The following is a 21,960-nucleotide window of genomic DNA, read 5'->3' on the forward strand; positions in this document are numbered from 1 at the left end:
ATCATCTTAAAAGTCTTTTTAATGAGAAACTAGGATCCTTTGGTTGTATTTTTCTCTTAAACATGTCCACCTTTTTTCTTTGGAAAAACTTTGATACTCGGCATATAGTCTCATGGATGATACGCAGGCAGGCAGGCAATTAGAAATTATATTGGTGGGAGACACAAGTAAAACTGTCCAAATTATGGTTTTTAGTTTAGATATATCATGATTGACCAAATATTAAGCTTGTATGATAATCTGACCATTGGATTGGTGAACGTTTATTAGACATTTAAAACTGAGAAACATCCAATAATCCCTTTTCAACAAACAAAAGTATCAAGTATCACCAGATCAGAGGTTAGGATTGTTCAAACAATCTGATTTTACGCACGTATTGTGACTTACGGATAGTGGGTTCCATAGTTTCACTGGTTTTACTTACTATAACGCAAGCTACCTGTACTATTTTAGAGTGCCTGCGTATCAAGCGCAGTCTGCTGCCTGAGTGTCATATAACTCCCTTTTTTATTGTCATTTTTCTTTTTATGCTTAGCTGCTTCTTGTTACAGATATTATACGCCCAAAGGGATCTCCGCAGCAGCTGGATTGTAGCTAATGGCATGTCGTGAAATGAGTGGCCAAAAGTTCACAATCCTTTAAATTCGAATAATACACACACACACACAAGTATGTTTTTTAAAAACATCACCGGACTGTTGAATCCCAAGATAGACGGTGACCATAGCACTTTCTTTTCATTATGTTCAATTCAAATCGTTCAAGGTCTCTAAAAGCTGCCCAAGTGACTTACACCAATATGAACCAGCGGTTTGGACCAGTGAAACCCATAGGTTGAAACAGTTTAGGTGCATGGTTGTTACGAAAAGAGAGGAAAGAAAAAGAAAGAAGAAAAGAAATTTTATATTTATTCTGATATGACAGTTTAGATCAGGCTGCCCAGCTTCAACTTTTTCGGTTTACCGTCACATTCGGTTTTTAGAAGGAAAATCACCAACGACCACTTTCACAAGCATTTTGTCATTGTAAAATATCTAATATTTTAAAAGATAAAAAATCATGAAAAATAAATTCAAAAGGATCAAAAGATTAGGTTGCAACGCTTATTGATGTTGAGTATTGTTACTGGTTGAATTAGATGGATAGTTGTAGTCACTTGTACAGACACATGTATACTTGCACCAACATGTAAATGATAGCGGGGGTGCCGATTGTGGCCGGGTACAATCCGATGCCTGAGTCAAGTGAGCATACTAAAAGTAGAAGCATGACTTGATATAGAGTTTTTGTTACTTACCTATCTTCATCCGCAATGGGTGCACTTATAAGGTCTTTAGGCGGTTTAAAGATTTGCGTATCCTGACGAGATTCACTAGATTTGCTGAATGGTCCTTATTTAGATGTGAATCAACTTCTTAAAGTATCGTCGAGCCTGCCTTGGTCGAGGTGATCTTCGAGTAGAATTGTACTGAATCTTTTATTTCTTAGTTCGAAGTGGGATCTCTCTGAGTTTTCCATCCCGCCTCTGATCATGGTTATGATCTGGTCGGCTCGGGAGATGATTCACCCCACCAAGCTCTATCCTTAAGCAGCTCAGCTTAACTCAGGGTCGGCTCAGGCCTATCTTTCTGTCAGGAGGGTCACTTGGTATATCTTCTGAGCTCTGTGCCCTATCAGCTCGGGAAGCTCATCCTGGTATTCTAATAAACTCATCTTGAAGATATTTCTCTTATGATTAGTTACACATCCCGTACAACAAACTAATTTAATTTTCCCCACAATAAGTACTAAACAATTTTTTTAATTAAGGAATTACTAAGTTGATAAATATAAAAACTAAAACGACATACCCACTTTACAAATAACCCATGTGATATAAGTATAGGCATCTCTAACTAATGTACATGAGTTTTCAATTTTGATAAGTGTCACCATACATAGCTAGTAATCCAAATAGTTTTGTAACGGATAGCATAAAAATGTCTGAGGTCAGCATATCTTATCAACTAATATTAGGACTGACACATGGATGGACATGATGAGGTTGATCACTGTTTTCCTTAAGGGGAGAATTACTCTGAATCCACGGAACTTCTTTATATTCCTCACAAAAATTTCTCAAATCCACGAGGGAAAATAAAAATAATTTCTAAGAAATTTGAAAATTAATTGATTGATAATAAAAATGAGTTTATAATCCTTTAAATAGTGATATCAATAATAGGAAAGAAGTTTTAGAATAAAACTCCAACTCCCGAAAATCATGACTTATTATGAATAGTAAACTTACTATTTATAGACGGTTATTATTTCTACTAGACTTCATGGTTTTTGGCTAAAAATAGTAAGTATCCAATTTGGCCTGACCACATTATTCCTCTAATTTTTTTAAGCCCTTTTCATATTGGGCACAACTCCTAAAATTCAATGGATCAAAAGTTATGATTAAACTAAAACTTACAATATATATATATATATATATATATATATATATATATAATGGACTTTTGACCATCGATTTGATAGAATCTTGCAAATTCAATGTAGGCAACCAGGTACAACGGGTTGGTCGGCTAAAGTAGCTTCTCCTGCCCCAAAATTATATATGTTACATTGAAAAACTTATCCTGGTTTACGAGATATGCATGTTTTAAGGTTCTAACGGTTTGGATCACTTCTGCCTTTAATCGGGTCTTTGCTGGTCCATCTTGCCATGAAATTGTCCGCGACCCACTTTACATCAAGAACTATGACTTAAATATGGGCCATTATTGTATTCCCTTATTAATATATAGGCAATAAATTATCAAGCATATGCTGTTAACCTTTTTCTTAAGGTGGGCTATATATAACATCGTTGTCAAGGCAAAGGACAGAAGAATACTCACTCGCACCCATAAGGTTGGGTCACACATGTAATGTAATTTGGTAGCTTCTAATGTACATTAGCCCATAGAATTTACAAACCACGTGAAGGTAGGTGGAACTCGTTTGTGCTCTTGGTCCTCAACACATGGCACTTTGCAATCCGCGTGCCATTCGTATCATACTTGTGGTGGAAGAGGAAGATTCGAGATATCTCAAGAATGACAAGATTCAAGGTTCATCAATTGTAGAGTTGTACATGAACTAAGTTAGCTCGCTCGATTCGACTCGGTTCGAAACTGAGTTCGAGCCGAGTCGAGCTGATTTTTTTTAGCTATAAACAAAATTTCGAGCCAAGTTTGAACTTGCCAGAGCTTGACTCGACTCGGATCGAACCCCAACTCGAATGGAACTCGGATCGAACCAGTTAGATGACTCGGTTATTTTAATATTGATGTTGCTCAGCAAGCGTTTGATGAAATGACTCAACGAAGTGTCGGCTAGTGGCAAGGAAGGTATGGATATGAAATAAATACATTGTACCTTGATTTTTATGTTGCCTATTGAGTGTTTGATGCAATACATTTAAACCAATGTTGCTGCTTTACATTCCGTGAGAAATTGAAGGTGCACTCCATGTGTTTGAGAAAATGCCATGGAGGCTTGATCTTGGCTCGAACTGGCCTGAGCTGCTGGCTGAACCGAGCCGAGCCGAGTTTGAGCTGGGGTCAGCTAGTGGCCGAGCCGAGTCGAGCTGTGCCAAGCTCGACTCGTGTACACCTCTACCTGTTGTAGAGTCCATAGGTGTGAACGGTTTCTTTATTTCCCTATAATTGGTGCACAGTGAACCTACGGAATAGATGACCTTAATAGTTAGTATCAGAGGATTACCGTGCCTAAGATTATGTTGATTTGTGCTTTATTTTCATTGCTTGCTTATCTTATGCTCCTGAGTCTTGGTAATGCTTTAACTCGTATCTGATGTTAGATCTGATTGATGCCTATAGGTTTTGAAATTTGATAGGAATCTCCCATTCATCTTTTGACCATGTTTCGGAGCTTTATTCCTTGTTTACCATGGCTATTAATGGCAAATGCTACATCCATTGGAGATGAAAGTCTACACTAGTGGATTAAGGTGTTAGACTATGTGCTTCGACAATGGGCTATGGGGGACCACGTATGTAGCTTGCATTAGCGATGTATCGAGGTACTTTGGCCTATATATATATATATATATATATATATATATATATATATATATATATATATATATATATGGTAGCCTATTAACAATACCCTTAATGCTACTAATGGGTTGTACTTTTATTGCACGCATTTTTCTGTCACCGGCCTACCTATCTATCACATGGGTTGTTTGGCTTCTAACTCAAAATCTGCTCACTGATGACGTGTGTGTGGAACGCGTGCATTTGGTGGGACAAAAGCATGTTGCCCCGAGATGTGGATTGCCCAAAACGTAACCTCGCTACTGGATGGTGCTCTGTGAGCCCCACAATGATTTATGTGTTTTACCAACACCATCCATCCATTTTGGATCATTATTTTAGGGGATTAGCCAAAAAAAAAAAAAAATGAGGCAAATTCAAATCTCACATGGACCATACGATAGGAAAACAGTGGTCATTAACACCCACTATTAAAAACCTCCTAGGGCCCACTGTAATGTTTATTTGCCATCCAACATATTAATTAGATCACAAAGACATAGATGAAGGGAAAAAACTAAGGGGCTGTTTGGCATCTCTGCTAATAAGAGCTTATTTGTTTATTTTAATTTTTAATTTATTTTTTTAAAGCTCTTATTTTGAAAATAAGTTGTTTTGTAAAACTCTTAAAAATAAGTGATGGAGAAGATTTATTTAATATGATTGGCTCTACTGTATCATTTGATTAAATGTGAGGATTTATTTAATACCCCGGTAAAGTATGATGTTTGATATGGAGTCACTTAAAAATTGTACACGTGGAATAATCAAGTAAGAGTACATTTTGGGTCATGATACATTTAAACTAGGACCCATAACTTGGACAGTTTAATTTGAATTACTTGTCTGCTAAATATGTAATTTCTAAGAAATTTAATTACATGAATATATATCATCCATAAAAAAAATTGTCACAAAGCCATGTTTTTCTATCTTCATCAAACTAGCCACGAAATTGCATAAATTTTACACAACTTTTTGAGTTCGTCACAATGACACTAATCAACTGATCAAGTTGCGCCTAAACTATATGCATCCTACGCCACTAAAATTAAAATAGCTGACCGAGTCTGCTGGCAAAGAACATCTCAGATGTAGACTGATCACTTATAGGCGTCTGCATGATAACTTATGGTGCCTCCTTTCCCTTCAACATGCCACACGTGTAGGAAAATGGTAGGCCCCATGCATCAAGAATACCCCTCTCGAGTATCAGGGCGATCTATCTGTAGGTGGCCTTCACCTATATATATGTATGTTAAATAAGACTGTTGGTGGTCCATTGATTCTAATGATATATGGCTCTGTTGAATTGGCTAGCTAGATTTGATTGGTGCGCAGCAGATGAGCTGAGTATGTACTCAAGGAAAAAAGCTCAATTTCTGACAGCAAACGGCCCCACCAATCAAATCTCAACACCGCGCACTACTGCTGAGGGTCGTGAGCACTACCTAATCCTTGTCTCTGGAGGTGATCAGTTCTCTCGTCCTTTGATGCCTGGTGGGATGCTATGGCCCATGCCAGGGCTATGTCCTGGGCTTGTTGATCGAGTGGCTTCTAACTCCAGCTTCTTGTAGTGGTGCAGAGCAAATATCTCTCCAGCATGCAGTGCTTTTGGCTTCCCTAAAGAGGACCGAGATATAAGAGGTGCATGCCATTCCAGTTTTCTTGCTTGGGCTAAGTAGAGGTGTTGGGAAACAAGGAGAACAAGCAATAGAGCCTCATTTACTTTGAGATCTTCAAAAGATGTAGCCATTGATGTGAAACAAAACAAAGGAGTTGAGAGAGAGAGAGAGAGAGAGAGAGAGAGAGAGAGAGAGAGAGGAATTTCTGGGTGCTAGATGATGGTAATTTTGGGTGCTATTTAACATGCTCCTACGTACATTGAGAGGGCCCATGACAAGGAATATAAAAGAAGGCCAGGACCGGGAACAGACGAGTGACATCTATTCTATCCGTCATGTGCTTGTCTCTATGTTAGGCGCTGGAATGAAGAAATAAATCAGGCCCACGATGTCGTCCAAAAGCTCACGCAAGCCATGTTGGCTGAACTTAAAGAAGTTGGAGGTGTGATTTTTTACTGTTCCCTTAGGCTACCCTGCATCTCATAGGTCCCACAAACTTAAAGAAATTATGGGCCACCTCACCCTACATCATCCACCCACACTGATAAAAAGACTTGAACACTAGCCTTCTGATCTAATAACACTTGACATCTAACGCACCAAAAGCTCAAGAGTTGTTGAGGAAGCACTGAAATATAGCCCTCACAAGCAAACCACCGAGACCTCCCCGTGGGCTACCCCTGCATCTCACAAGTCCCATAGTGAGCCCGACCTGATAGCCATTCTGATCTCACAGATTCCATCTCGTGGGTTACCCCACCCCAAATTATAGACACCGTACATATATAATAGGTGTTGCAAAGGATTCCCGGTGGATGAGTCCATCCATCTTGAGCTAAAAGCCAAGGAAAAACAACTAGTTTCTATACATGGTAGGGTTTGGCTGGCTATAATGCAAACAAGACCCTATACGAAGTAGGGTGAATTACCTGTCTTCTAAAAGTACTTACTGTTCAAACTCTACCAACGTTAGTTCGTTCTGGCCAGCTTGTCTCAAAGCACGATTGAAATGCTTAGCTATTCTTAGGAAATGAGCATGCCCTTGATCAGAGGTGTTGATCAATTTTAAAATATTAGGGGAGCGGATTCAGTCAGGCCCAGGTAACACCCACTTCGGTGAGGTCATAACTGTGGGGCCTGACTTGATGTATGTGTTGTATATCCACTCCGTGCATTGGACGACACCACAGGAAACAGTGGTGATAGAACACCCACCATTAAAAGCTTCCCGTGGGCAATGAAAGTTTTGGATCAAGTTGATATTTGTGTTTTCCCTTCATTTATGTCTGTGTGACCTTATCAACAGGTTAGATGGCTAATAAGCATTATGGTGGGCCCTAGGAAATTTTAATGGTGGGCATTCAATCACCGTCATTTCTTGTGGTATGGTCCACTTGAGATTTTAGATATGCTTCATTTTTTAGATTATGACTTAAAATAATCTAGCAAAATGGATAGACAATATATATATATATATATATATATATATATATATATATATATATATATATATATAACTCCATAAAATTCATAATTTACTATAAATAGTAAATTTTCTATTTATAGTAAGTGTCTTATGTGGCTTAACCACGTTATTCTCTTAATTTTTCTAAACACTTTTCATGTTGGGTGCAACTCCTAAAGCCCAACAGATGAAGAATTATAGTAAAAAAAAACTTACTATTTATAGTAAAAACGAAATTAAACCTGGAATTCGGCAGTTGATATGATGGAATCTCGCAAATTCGGCGGGGGTAACCTGGCATGGCCAGGTTGGTTGGCTAAAGTAGCTCGTCCTACCCCAAAATCATATACCGTACGTTAAGTAACTCATTCCGGTTTGCGAGATATGCCTATTTTAAAGTTCTGTCGGTCTTGATGACTTCTGCCTTTGATCGGGCCTTCTTTGATCCATCTTGGACATAAAAGTGTCCACGACCCGCCATACACTAGTCCCCTCCACTTCAAAAGAACTTGTCATCGAGTTTTTGTGCTACTTTGATTCATGATACTCGGTCTAGTGCGCTGTAACGATACCCGGATCAAAAGTTATGACCAATTTACGATTCGTCTTCTTTTAGTCCAATCATGCTAGGAATGTATCTGTGACACGTTCTACATCAGACCCCTCCACTTGGAAAAAATTCATCATCGAGTTACTCAAGGGACTTGGTTCATAATTCTGAGATAACTTTTGATGCCGATGTTTATCAGCCATTTTCTTTTACTTGGCATTAAGCTCTTGAATTGACACAATACATGTACTCATGTTGTACTTGACTTGGCTATTATGGATCAGTTCCTTCACTTCTGACTTTAAGATTTCACATTCCTTCTAATAATGTAGGTAATTAGGCAAACTTATCCCTGTAACAAGATCAATGTGATTTTATACATCTCGTATGAGAGACAATTTATTATAGAGTTCATTGAGCACAATCGCCTTGAACTCCTTCAACATTGGTTTCAAATCTCCTGGGATGTTCACAGGCTCCATATATTCTTTCTTTTCAACTAATGTGTGTGTGTGTGTATCTGATTGTTTAACAAAAGCTTGTTCAGTTGTGAAAGACCTCAACTTTAGAAGTCTTGGGTTAGCTCTTTATTCGCATAGATACGAGGCCAATCTTTCTATCATCTTTAGTAAATATAAATGTGTTATCCCGACATTTATGCATAGCAATAGCATCAATATTATTTTGTCATGATCGACTAAGTAACATATGATAAACTTTCATGTCGACTACGTCATAAAGTACTTGATCCTTATAATTTTTACCAATTGAAAATAAGATAGTGCATTGTTCGGTTACCTCTATTTTGTTGACTTCTTTGATCCTTCCAATCGTGTACGGAGATGAATGTTTTTTTAGTTACAGCTTTTTTACCATTATTTTCGACACGAAATTCTCAGTGCTCCTGACATCGATGATTACATTACAAACTTTTTGGCTTATAGTGCACCTCGTTTGAAAGATGTTGTCTCGCTGTAATTCTATTTCTACCTTTGGTATGTATAACGGCTTCCTCATGATCAAAATGATGGTCTACGATTTACCATCATCTAATGGTGGTCTGCAGAAATCAGGGTTGTGTCGTACAGTGACCACGGGCGGTTGAGAATCACTTTGAGCTCGAGGTGGAATTAGCATATCCGCAATACGATTGAGAGTTGTTTACAGCCCTTACATGATCAACTGACTTTCCCGATGGAAAGCTTTCATTCTCTCCGAAAGATAATAAATCTCTAAATCACCGTCCACATGATTTTTGTTTATACCTTTGTTATTTACCATCGGCCCGAGGGGAGTCCTCACTTTAATACCAATTGACGCAGGGATGAACGTGATGAGGGCGATCAATGTCTTCCTCAAGGATATAACTACTTCGAATCCACGGAGCTTCTTTAGACTCCTCACAGAGACTTCTCGAATCCACGAGGAAAAGAAATATAAATAATTTTAAAATATATGAAAGAAACTTATTGATTGATTGATAGATGAAATAAACGAGTCTACAACCCTTTAAATAGGAATACTAAGACTAGGAAAAAGTTTAAGAATTAAACTATAACTAAAACTCCCTAAAATTCGTAACTTACTATAAATAGTAAATTTTCTATATATAGTAAGTGTCCTATATGGCTTAATCACGTTATTCGCCTAATTTTTCTAAACACTTTTCATATTGGGCGCAACTCCTGAAGCCCAACAGATGAAGAGTTATAGTTTTTTTTTAAAAATGAAAAAAAAAAAAAAAAAAACTTACTATTTATAGTAAAAATGGAATTAAAACGAAATTCGGTTATTGAGATGTTGGAATCTCACAAATTCGGCATGAGCAACCAGGCATTAGTAAGCTAAAGTAGCTCATCCTACCCCAAAATCATATATGGTATGTCGAATAACTCATTCCAGTTTGCGAGATATGCCTATTTTAAGGTTCTGACGGTCTTGATGACTTCTGCCTCTGATCGGGCCTTCTCAGATCCATCTTGGACATGAAAGTGTCTATGACCTGCTCTACTTCACAATACATACACTAATGTGCATGAACCTCTGTAACATCCTGGTTCCCAGAACCCGAGTACACTACTCGTTTTTCAAAAACCCGAGCGTTAACCTTTAAATATCTAAAATTCCACGTACATTTTTTTTTATATCAGAGTTAATAAAGTAACGGGATAGAAGTAAATCAAGTATAAGAAGGAGTTCAAGTATACATAACCAATATTTCAAGTAGTTACCCAAAAACTTATACAAATCAATATCTTAACTTTTACAAAACATAACAATACAAATTAAATATAAATGTAATTGAGGATAAAGAGTCGCATGGTAGTCTGGCTCTTCCTATTCCACATGAACACCAACATGCGCATCCTCTGCGTCCCCTGCACACTGATTACGGTTTAAGAGTGTCAATGGCTATCCAGTGAGGTATAACCCCCAAGATTTATCGCATCATCAAGATAATTAAGCATAGTTATCAGAGATAGTATATAACAAATATTACACAATGATTATCATGGGAATCAAATAAGGTTCATCAGATACGCATTTATTAAATAAATCACACAAATAATCTTATTCAAATGCATGAATGCATGCACATGCTCACAGACCTGGGGATGCACATCCAGCTAGTAAAAAGTCTCCCAAGGAGAACTAGCCACCTAGAAAAACTACAATATATAGATCGCCCAAGGAAGACTAGTCACCCGAAAAAGTACATAAAGGTACGCCCAAGGAGAAATAACCACCCGAAAAAAACCATAATAATATATACATCACCCAAGGAGGACTAGTTACCAGAAAAGTATACAAAGGTACGCCCAAGGAGAACTAACCACCCGGAAAAGACCATAATAATATATAGATCGCCCAAGGAGATCTAGCTACATGGAAAAGTACTCAAGGTACGCCCAAAGAGAACTAGTCACGCGGAAAAGATCATATGCCATGAAAATGCATGATTAGCCCAACCATTATTATTCAAATTTCAAACAATCATTTTAAGAAAGCTCAAATGTCACTATGGGGGGTTTGTCACCCAGCATAGGCCGACAGCTCAGGCATAATATCCCATTCCAACATTCCTAGCTCATGAGACTAACAAACAGGATGTTTTAAAGGTAACTTACTCAACTAATGGCCAATCGTAGTCCAACATGTGGAATTCACCACAGCAAAGTTATACATAGCCAATCAATTTAAGCCACATGAGGCGATTGCTTCTTAAAAGCCGCAAAGGCCCAATATTCCATTTAATAGTGCGATAAGAATGGGTCATTCCCCACAAGCTACATAGGCATAAATGATCTATTTCAGGATACAGTGAAAGGGATCAACCCTAAAAGCCACAAAGGTGCAATGGTACGTTAGATGATAAATCCACTACAAATAAATTTTCATTTAATCTATTAGACAGAATGGCCACTAGTTTAAGGATTTACTAAAAACACCATCAAGTAATCATAAATAATAAATTTTGCTGCGTATAATATAGATAACACATGCATAGCTAAAGTATTGACCTTAAAACAGGATAGAGATAATTGAAATTCACCACATATTCAAATATTTGACTTTAAACTTAATTCATCAACTATTTATAACACTCGAATTCAACATGGGAAACTAACTATATTAGGCAATCGATAAGATATATGAATGAAAGCGAATAAACAAGTCAATTATTTAGATATAGAAAAACTTGAAGGGTAATCCTCACCTTAAAGTGTGGACTCTCTTCAAATCAAATGAGGTTTAGAAGCTGCGAATGACTTTTGAAATTAATTTCAATCCCTAGTTCATGAATATCATCTGATTATCTTAGATTATTCCACAATTAGAATTAAAATTAAGTTGGAATTAAGACCTAACTCTATCTAAAACCTAAACTTGTATTAGATATTAATATAACATGAAAGTCTCCACAGAGAAATGATTATGAGCCTACTTCTCAAGTTGAAATGGAATAGATTCAACCCGACTCGGTTCGACCCGATACAGTGTAATGTGACTCGGAAATGAATATTTAAGAATTCTACATATTTCAATATGAGTTCAACACCGACTAGGGTCCCAAGTTGGTGACCCAAATTTAATTTAAATCCCACTACAACTCACCGAGTCAACTTAGCAAGACATTAAATTAACTAGTAATACTATGAAACTTGTATAAATAGAAACGTAAAAGAGGCATTTACATGATGCAATGCTGCTAACCCAACCAAACTCAACCCACAACTAATCTGGCTCAAGCCTGAAATGGGTGGGTCGACTCATTGAGTCAACTCAGCTTGACTCACTCTCCCTCTTTATTTCTTTTTCTTTTCTTTCTTCTCTTCTCTCGTTTTTTTTTTTTTTTTTCATCTTCTTCTCTCTTTCCTTCTTCCTTCCTCTGAATTGTCCAGATCTGGACATGAAGCAAATGGCCCAGACTTGGGTAGAACAACCGAGTCAACTCAGTGGCATTCCCGGTTCGAACCGAGTCACCTGGACCGTGACTCACCCCTCCACCCAACCTTCTTTCTCTTCTTTTCTTCTTCTCTCTCTCACTCTCTCTGGACTATAGAGAGTCTGCTCTTGCCCGAATCAACTGGTTTCAAGTTGAAACTCAGCTAGCTCAGACTCGGTGAGTCGAGCACGTTCGACTCGATTCCGCTGAATCACGCCCAATGGTAATCCGACACCCATCTCTCCTGCTTTCTTCTTCATCTTCATTTTCCTTCCTTCTTCCCTTCTCCAGAACTTTGGAGTGAGTCTGGGTCAGCAACGATCACAGATCGAGTCGCTAGCTCGGCAGCGACCCAGCAACACTTGACCTCACCTCTCCTTTTCCGTCCTCCTTCTTCTTCTTTGCTTCTTCCTTCTTTCTCCTCTTCTTTTCTTTTCTTTCTGATTCTCTTCTTCTGTTGAAAGGGAGTGGATCCGGACTCGCCCGAACAAGCAGCGACTCGGTCCGAGTTAGCTCCACCCAATGCGACAGCCAAACGGCACTCTTTCTCTATTCCTCTCTCTTTATTTCTCTTTTCTTCCCTTTTTGAATTCGTTGCCCTAAAAGGAAAGACGCTATTTATAGCCTTGAGAAAGCCGAGAAGGGTCGGCTACTAATTGTCCGATTAGTTACAAATGCACCTACTAATCTAGATTAACTAGGAGGGATGGTTGTTGATATCTTTAAAAACGGTTTTCATAGCTGAGATCAGAGGCCATGAGTGATCTTCAGGCACCATGGTCCATCATATGGACGGTTCCGATCGATGAATGGGCCCCATCATCGGGTGATGGGTCCTTTGAACAAACGGAGAAGATGCTCTAGTCGCCAATGGCAAGTTGCCATTAGACGGTTGAACTTGCGATTTAAGGAATTTGGACGGTGTTGATAGGTCTCATAACCGTTGTGGGACCCACCGAACGGGAGGTGATTAGCGCCTTATCTAAACGAGTTCGGTTTTTGTCTTGCGGCGGTGGCTCTTTGATTGCTAAGGAAGCCCTAAAAACGGGATGAATAAAGGGTTGAGATGGTTTGTAATGGAGGGTTGAGATGGGAGAAAGCTTCCCACGTGGTTTGCCAGCAAGCAGAAAGAGAAGTTTCCGCATTCGGAAACCGCCCGAGATCGTGTACGTGTACACCAGTGGTCACGCGTGGTAGTGATGGGGGTTTGGTTTGAATTTCGTCCTGAACATGATGGACGGCTTGGATCATCGAGGTGGGGTCTGATGGTGGGCCATCATCGGCAACAGACGAACCCGTCTGTTTGAATTTGAGGCAGCGGGAGAATTCGTGTTGTTTTGCTATCTCCATCGGTTCAGACCCGGTTTGACCGAGTTTCTCGGTCTGGTGTGGTGCGGGCGCACATATTCTACGTGTACATGCACCCTCATGTGGGGTCCACAATGATTTTTTCACGGATCCGTACCATCCATTCATTTTGGAGGTCTCCATCATGATCTCTGGATCCAAGGCTCGGATGGGCCATACCAAGTGAAACCCATCATAATCATTGATTTCCAATAATTTAGTGGTCGGATCATTTTCGGATCCGATCATCTGCCCTCTAATGGTTTCTAAGGGTCTTTTAGGTGGAGATAGGTAGGCGCTTGAGTATTGATTAACTAGATTGTGCAGTTTGGGTGTGGATTTACCATAAGGCTAATTAAAGACAGAATGAAGGGTAGGTCTTGTCCTAGGTGGGTCACACCACTTGTCTAGCGACTCTAACTAGCGATTACCAACAATTCTACAGTTGGATCGTCTCCTGACTTGATCGTCGACGTTTTTAACTACCCCACGTTAATCTAGGTGGACTTTTAACTATCATTTCTGCAAATTTGGCGATTAAGTTTTAGTGCGTCTTTTAGGCAGTTGTGGGTTCCATAAACAATAAACTTATGAATCGAAAGCTGAATTTGTAAACGTACAGTTGATGAGATGATATAGGTCTTGACGATGTAAGTGAAAGGTTCATCCTTCGTAACAAGGCATCATGCAAAGTCTTGTCTAGATTGAGATGCTTTGGGTTCCAATGAACGGTGAACTTTATGATATGACGGTCTAGCTTGAAAACTAACGGATGGATGTCTTGATCCATAGATGAAGATTATTTCTAACCGTTAGTTTAGTTAAAATAAAGATGAGCAGTTCCATAAGTTAGGTTATCGGGTGACACCTGAGTACTAAAAAAGTACAAGGTATTACAACCTCACAGTTGGGGCCAGATGGAACTGGGGTTAACCTGGCATGACTTAATCCAATCCTAAAATAGTTGTATCACACAATATTCATTCACCACGGATGCAACCTTATATCACCCTCTCTTTAATTTTTTCACACGTGCACACACCCCACACACACACCCACACCCACACACTCACATTATAGTAGGATTTCACCACCTATGGATACTTAATCTGGTGTTGGTGTTGAAATTCTTGTGAGTCTATCACCTGGGCAAGAGTAAGGACCCAGCCTCATATCACCCTGTATAGTCCTTTTGGGCTATCATCCTGTATAGCCGTATCATCCTACAGGGAATAAGTGCCGGCTTTGGACAATACTGAAAATTTTGGTTTTGATAGAATGAAGGCGACTTGGATGATGTCACCTGTGCGACCGATGGATCACGGGAACCACTAAGGTGGGTGCCTTCATGACTGTGGGGCCTACCTTGATGTATGCATTTTACATCCATGCTATCATTTTAGAAAATGAGCCAAAAAAATGAGGCAGATCAAAATCTCAGGCAGACCGCATCCACCACGTGAAACAGTGGTGAATGAATGCCCACCACTAAAACTTCTCGAAGGCCACCAAAGTTTTGGATAAAGCTGGTATATGTTTGTTTTTCCTCCATTTAGATCTATCCCACCAAATAAATATTACAATGGGCTTAGGAAGCTTTTAATGATATATGAGCCTTCTATCCTCAGTACTCTTTCATATGGCAGGGTCCTTTTTTAACACGTGCCCTAAAATAAACTGACAAAACGAACTGACTACATTGATGTAAAACACATATACTAAGGAGAGAAGGACTGACTACATGGATGTAAAACACATATACATCAAGGTGAGAAGGACACTCGTGGCACCACCGACCTGTGAGAGCCTCACAGTCCCACGCATCCCTTCCATAGTGATCTTTTATTAGGTAGAGGTGCAATGCACTCATCAAGTAAGCCACACACGTACATTTTATTTGAACCGTTTAGGTAGTACAACACACTGTAGACATTTCAGTTACAAAATCAGCACACTCATCAAGCAAGCCACACATATACATTAAATTTGGATTTCAACCGTGGAGAAGTCTGCCTTATCAGTGGACGGTTATTACCTTTGCCACAGTCATGTAATTAACAATATACACCATCTGATGAATGACCTAGATCTCTGACATGTATTCCATTCAGTGGTAGGAACATGGTACGGCATGCAGGGCTTGGTGTTCTATAAAAACTCATGATTATCTGATTATATAATACAGGCAAGAAAATCTTAGAAAAATGATAGGTCCATTTTCCCTTTTACATTATTTCATATTACTTGAGCTCATATTTGCTTTTTAGCTTTAATAATGAAGATAGCCCATGGCCACATGTAAGGCCATGACATGTGTTAAAATTGTTCTATAGTTTTAAAAACTACATAATAATCTCCAAAACTGTTGTGACTTTATATTTGGCTACCGACCATCTTCTCCGTTAAGCTTTCGTGTTTCACTCCACGCAATATATGTTGATATAATAAAGTTTAGAGATATTTCTCTGGCAAAGACACAAAAGTTACATTTTATTGGATTTGTGGCTTAGAAAATTAATGTGAGCCTTAATTCATTGGCCATGTGGATATGACTAGGCAAATCTCAGTCATCACTTGTGATGACCATGTGTTCTTGGTGAATAGTTTAATGTGCATTAATATTTGGTGTTATCTTAATTAAATTTATATAGTTATAAGTTGAGTTGAGGAGTGATTCTTCAGTTAGTCTTTAAAATTTTTAGATTGGACATTATGTTCATTGACTAGGGAGAGTTGTGATTCATGGATCCCAATACCTTGTTTGGCCATGACCGCCATAGGTACTTAGGACACATCTATAAACATCCTCTGATAAAATGTACGTCAATCCTATATGAAATGACTAACTTGGGTCATGATGGACAATCTTCCAACATCAAAGAGCCAACTTAGTGTCAGTATAGTTCAGATGGGAGTATGAGTGCACTATGGATACAAGATTCAGGTCTGAACATTTAGATACTAACAATAATGAATCGAGTTCAAGTTACTAGTCTAAGAGCCCATTAACTTAGAATGTATGATAATGATGATAAGAATTTGATGTTGTATAAAAGATGATTCATCCTTATACCTGTAGACATATAATAATTATAATTTTAATTAGTCGGCTTTGGCTCTTCTTATAAGGTCACCGCATAGCTATTAAAGGTGGATGTAGGTGGGTACTTAGATTAAGATCATTTGATTATTACATAGACTAATAATGGGATCTAGTAGGTCTTACTTAGGGACATGTTAATTGCTAAATGTGATTAGCTCAAGGACTGATCAAGTCATTTTATCGTTGGGATCAATACTTAAGATGTTCTAAATGGCTTTCAAAACCTTCCAATGGTTGATTTTTATTTTTATTTTTACTATTAAAAAGTTTTTTATTGTACTTGATAATAATTTAATGGCCCAGATCTAATGGTCCACTATTTTATCAACATAGAATATCAATATCATAACAATGAAAGAATTGGATCATAAGTATATGTATGGATGGTGGGTGGATAAACAGATCACTCCCCTCACAATAAGGTACAAAGATGTTCATAGAACTGTGGAGCATTATACAACATTCACCTGAGAGCCTAACTCTCTTTATATAAGATAACTTTTCAGAGGGGAGGAACCAAGAGAACGTGAACATCCTTGAGGTTGGTCTCCACATGAGAGTGAGAAAAGAGAGAAACTGCAAAGAGAATCTTTCCCCATCTTTTGTCTTCTTCTTCCATCTTTCTTCTCTTCTCCTTCATAAGTGTGAACATGTGGGGCCCATTGTATTGGATGGTGTGCGCCATCTTTTGTCCCTTCCAAAGGATCTAACAGCAACTCTTTAACCTCTTTCATCTGGTATAGATCAATGATAGATCTCTTAGCAATTTAAAAAAGAAAAGTCGCATCGTGGCTCAATCATTAAAAAAGGTATGATCTAAGCCATACATCATAGGTATGATTGATGATGGATGGTCCTAGGCTTAATTGAAATTAAATTTGAAAAACAAATTTAATTCCACTATGTTTCTTAGATCAAATTCTACATGTTCAATTCGTTTATTTGAATTTCACATACGGAGTTGTCAACAGGCATGGCTTGGGCTGGGCTAAAGTCTGCCCATCTGGCCAGCCCACAAAGCTAAACCTAGGACTGAACTTGGCCTGGGCCTGTGACGGGTGAAAATAAACAGACCCAATCCCAGCTTGTGATGATTATTCATGGCCCAATTGCCCGAACCTGCCTCTTGTTCACGATATATGATACAAATGCCCTTGAAATACTAAAATAGGCCGGCAGGGCAGGGTTGATGGGCTCTTAACCTAAGTATGAGTCTAGCCCTATTATAAAAATAGTCTTAAATTTTAGGTCCAGGACCGGCATAGGGTCTAATGTTCCAGCCCCAGCTTGATGCGAAGCGGGTCAGGCACGAAAGCCTGGGCCAACTGGGGAAATTGGCAGTCATGTTCCAATGCATGGGTCGTCATGGTCACGGATGGGGCATTAACTATGTTATGGGTAGAACAGTTCCATCTTGGACTAAGAATGCTCTCTCGATGTTGAGCCCTCAGCCTAACAAACGATACACGTCTCAGGGATAAGACAGGACAACAGCCCAAATGTACGTGTTGCAATGTCACAATCGCTGGCCTAATGTCAGCTCCCCTACAAAAATTGATAAAGACTTGTGTGTGGCTGTTAGCCACTTAGAGAAGTGGTAATTAGGTAGTAATGCCCTCTTGTAAAGGAAAACTAGGTAATTATTTTATGGATGATAATATAATACTTTGGAAGATGTGATGGTCCATACTTAGCCCACTCAATATTGTGTCCACACACATATGTAACTAAAATTAAATAGCTCAAAACATTAGTCATAACCAAAGTCAGATTGATTCATTGCTCCCCAGGCCTCTGATTAATGGACAGTTGCGAGTTGAATTCAGAACCTTAATTACTTATTTTAGCAATACGTTGGATATCAAAAGATCAGTAAGTTTGAACATTAGTTCGGTCTAATTTTTGTTAATTTGACCAATGTGAATTGTGAAGTGAGTGCACACTATCAAAGGTTTAATATTTGGATTCATACATGTGCCAGGTGTACAATGTCCTTGTGCATGAGCATAAACATCTTGCAATGACAGTACCAAAGCCTTACCTCTCTCTCTCTCTCTGGTAGTAAATAAATAGTCTATATCTACACCTTCTCTTGAGCTTTTTTATTTTCTTTTCTTTTTTAATACATTTAACATTATAAGATAAACAAATGACTCTATATATATCTGGTCACATATTAACTTCATGGCATGCAAGTTTATATACCCAAGCCGCACTGTTCTCTATTCCTTAGTGCTTCTCTTTAAATAATTGCCATTTGCTTGCGACACCATTATAGAATTTCTACTACCCCAATTGGGAGTTAGTTGATCTCTGACTGTGTGACGCTTGATATGCGCGCGGCCACTTAAAAAGTGGTACATGTGGCATATATTAACTCAAACTAAACTGACTCAATTATGATAACTACTTTATTTAGGATATAGTCCAAAACTAAGATTGGTTGAACCATCTTAACCTCTGATTGGCCGACACTCGCTAGCTGAAGTAAGGCCATTGGATATTTGTTTACCTTAAATATCCAGCAATCCAATAATCATATAATTTGATTGGTTTAATTGGCACATTACAATTTTTAAGTAATTTTTAATCTGCAAAGTACTGAAGTTTTTCTCTTGATTATTTTTTTAATATCAGTCATCACTGGGCTTTGTTTAAATCTTCCGAATGCCCTAATCTATATTCATTGGGATCTCCTTGAGCAACCCACATATATGGTTGGAGAGAATTTCCCTGTGCTAGGCTAATACCAGGGTTGGAATGACCATGCACTCCCATCCATGTGATTCCCTCAATGACCTCCTTTACAATAAAATAAAATAAAATTTCAGACTATTTTCTAATTTCCTATAGATAATTACTGAATTTTTCATTTCAAATTGGATGAAATTGTTGGAAGAGTCCAAGGCTGAGGTATCAAATCAAACTCATAAGTTTGCTTCCTTATTTTCAAATTGCATGAAATTGTTAGAAGATTCCAAGACTGATGTTTATGGTCACTTTCTAAGGAATATATCTTCTAATCATTGTTGAATTAAGATGTCAATCATCTTAACTTTTCATAGTTCAAAATTATTTTTATCAGAATATTTCTCTATATCAAACTTTATGTTGAATGTCATTGATACATTACTTTTAACAATCGGAATCGGCCTCGACAATCGGAATCGGCTTCGACAATTGAAATCCGCCTCAATAATCGAAATCAGCCTTGACAATCAGAATCGATGAGAATGGGCCTAACAAGGCCTAAGGGAAGGTCACAATATAGACATTTAACCATCATTATCCATCAATGTGGACATTTAACCAACATTGCCCCCAAAGAGTGGCCCACATAAAGCCTAACATATAGTGGACCTATAGCCTCACATAAGGGCCCAATACACAACCTATTGGCCGCAGACAAAGGCCTCATGCACAATATAATGGGTGTCACGCAAGAGCTTAATATACATCACAATGGGTCTCACTCAAGGTCTTAATACAATCACGATGGGCCTCACTCATGGGCCACATATACATCACATTAGGCCTCATCATATGGGCCTCACATACATCAAATGGGCCGCAATACACGGGCCTCAGATACATCACAATGGGCCCCAACACATGGGCCAGGTATACATCAAGTGGGTCGCATCTCATGGGCCTAATATACATCACAACGGGCCTTGTATACATCAAGTCGGTTGCATCAATGGGCCAAACTAATGGGCCTTATGTAAGATGAACGGCGTTGATGAAAGACATATATCACAGTGGGGTACATGGCTAAACGGCCTGGATGAACACATACCTCATAGTGGTTCCCACAAAACTGGACGAATGGCGTGGGTATACAACACATATATCTAGTGGTCCCCACGAAACTTGCTGACGTTAACTACAACAGTAATATAGTCGATGGGGCCCTCAGATGGACAGTTTAGATGTAACACATAACTCATGTGGGCCCCACGACTTGCTGACGTCGATACAGCGCCATATAGCTGGTGTGGCCTGCTAGCCCACCGTCCAGATGGACGGTTTAGATATACAATACATGGGCCCCATGTCCACGTGGATGGCAGGGATGAGACACGTACATCATAGTGGCTCCCATGTGTTGAGCTGCAGCACGTCAGCAAGAGGGTCCCAGTGAAATCAGATGGACGACGTGGATATAAAGCATTTACAACAAGGTGTGGCCACCATCCAGAAGATTTGGATGGTGCAGATATGATAAATACATCAATGTGGATCCCACCCACACATGTGGGGTGGGCCACGTGAAATGGATGTGTGGTGGATATACAATACACACAATGAAGGCGGGACCCTCAGAACTTGCTGACGTCAATTCAGCAGCCGTCTGCTGCTGGGGTCCCACATTCTGGTGCTGAACTGGACGGACGGCGTTGATATAGAATATATGCATACAAGGTGGGCCCCACCCCACATGTGCAACATGTGTGGGTGGGTCCCACGCACCAAATAAAATGGATGGCTGGTATGGATATAATACCTACCTCGTGATAAGGTCCACAGAACTAGCTGACACCAGGCCAGCAGCTGTATGCTGCTGGCCATACGGACGGTCTAGATAAGCCACGCATGTGAGGTGGGTCCACACGTGTTGGACCCACCAACGGGTAGTGAGGTCTTTTCCACTCGCTAGGCTACGGGGCCGGCTAGAGCGGTAGCCAGCTTGGAGTGTACTAGACCCCAGTGATGATCCCAAAGATATACGGTACTGATCTGTGGACTTATTGAGAAGGAGTTGCATACTCATTCATTTATTCATTCACTATCCACTCAGGCTGGTGGTGCGCAACTATTTGTTATATGTACTTTCGCAATGGGTAGGATTTCGGTTGGGGCACGCGACTAACCTGAGATCAGGAGTTTACCACATTGAGTCTATCTATCCAAATTTAGGTATGGGACTGGTTTGGATAGAAGTCCTTTCTGATAGACCCCATAGCTTGTGATACCACATACTATCATCCCGACTTCACACTCCAACTTGGTCATTTCATTCGCATCGTATATAGCATTACATCCGTAGGCATATGGTATTTTGGGTTGCTATGTTTCTGCACTTATATAGCCTAAATGGACTTAGAAGGTGTCATGCCCCAAACTCGGAAACCGGGCTCACAAAATTTTTGATCGCCGAATCCGGCACCGACAGCCTCCGTAATGCCCCATTCTCGGATTCTAACACTCATATGCCAAATTTCGATCCTGGGATCGTACAATGAGGATTTTTCAAGGTACATTTGTCTCAGAAGAAGCATAACCACAAATATACCCAAATCATAAAGGCAACATCATCACCACA

This window comes from Magnolia sinica, chromosome 18 (genome assembly GCF_029962835.1).
Source record: "Magnolia sinica isolate HGM2019 chromosome 18, MsV1, whole genome shotgun sequence".
Classification (NCBI taxonomy): Eukaryota; Viridiplantae; Streptophyta; class Magnoliopsida; order Magnoliales; family Magnoliaceae; genus Magnolia; species Magnolia sinica.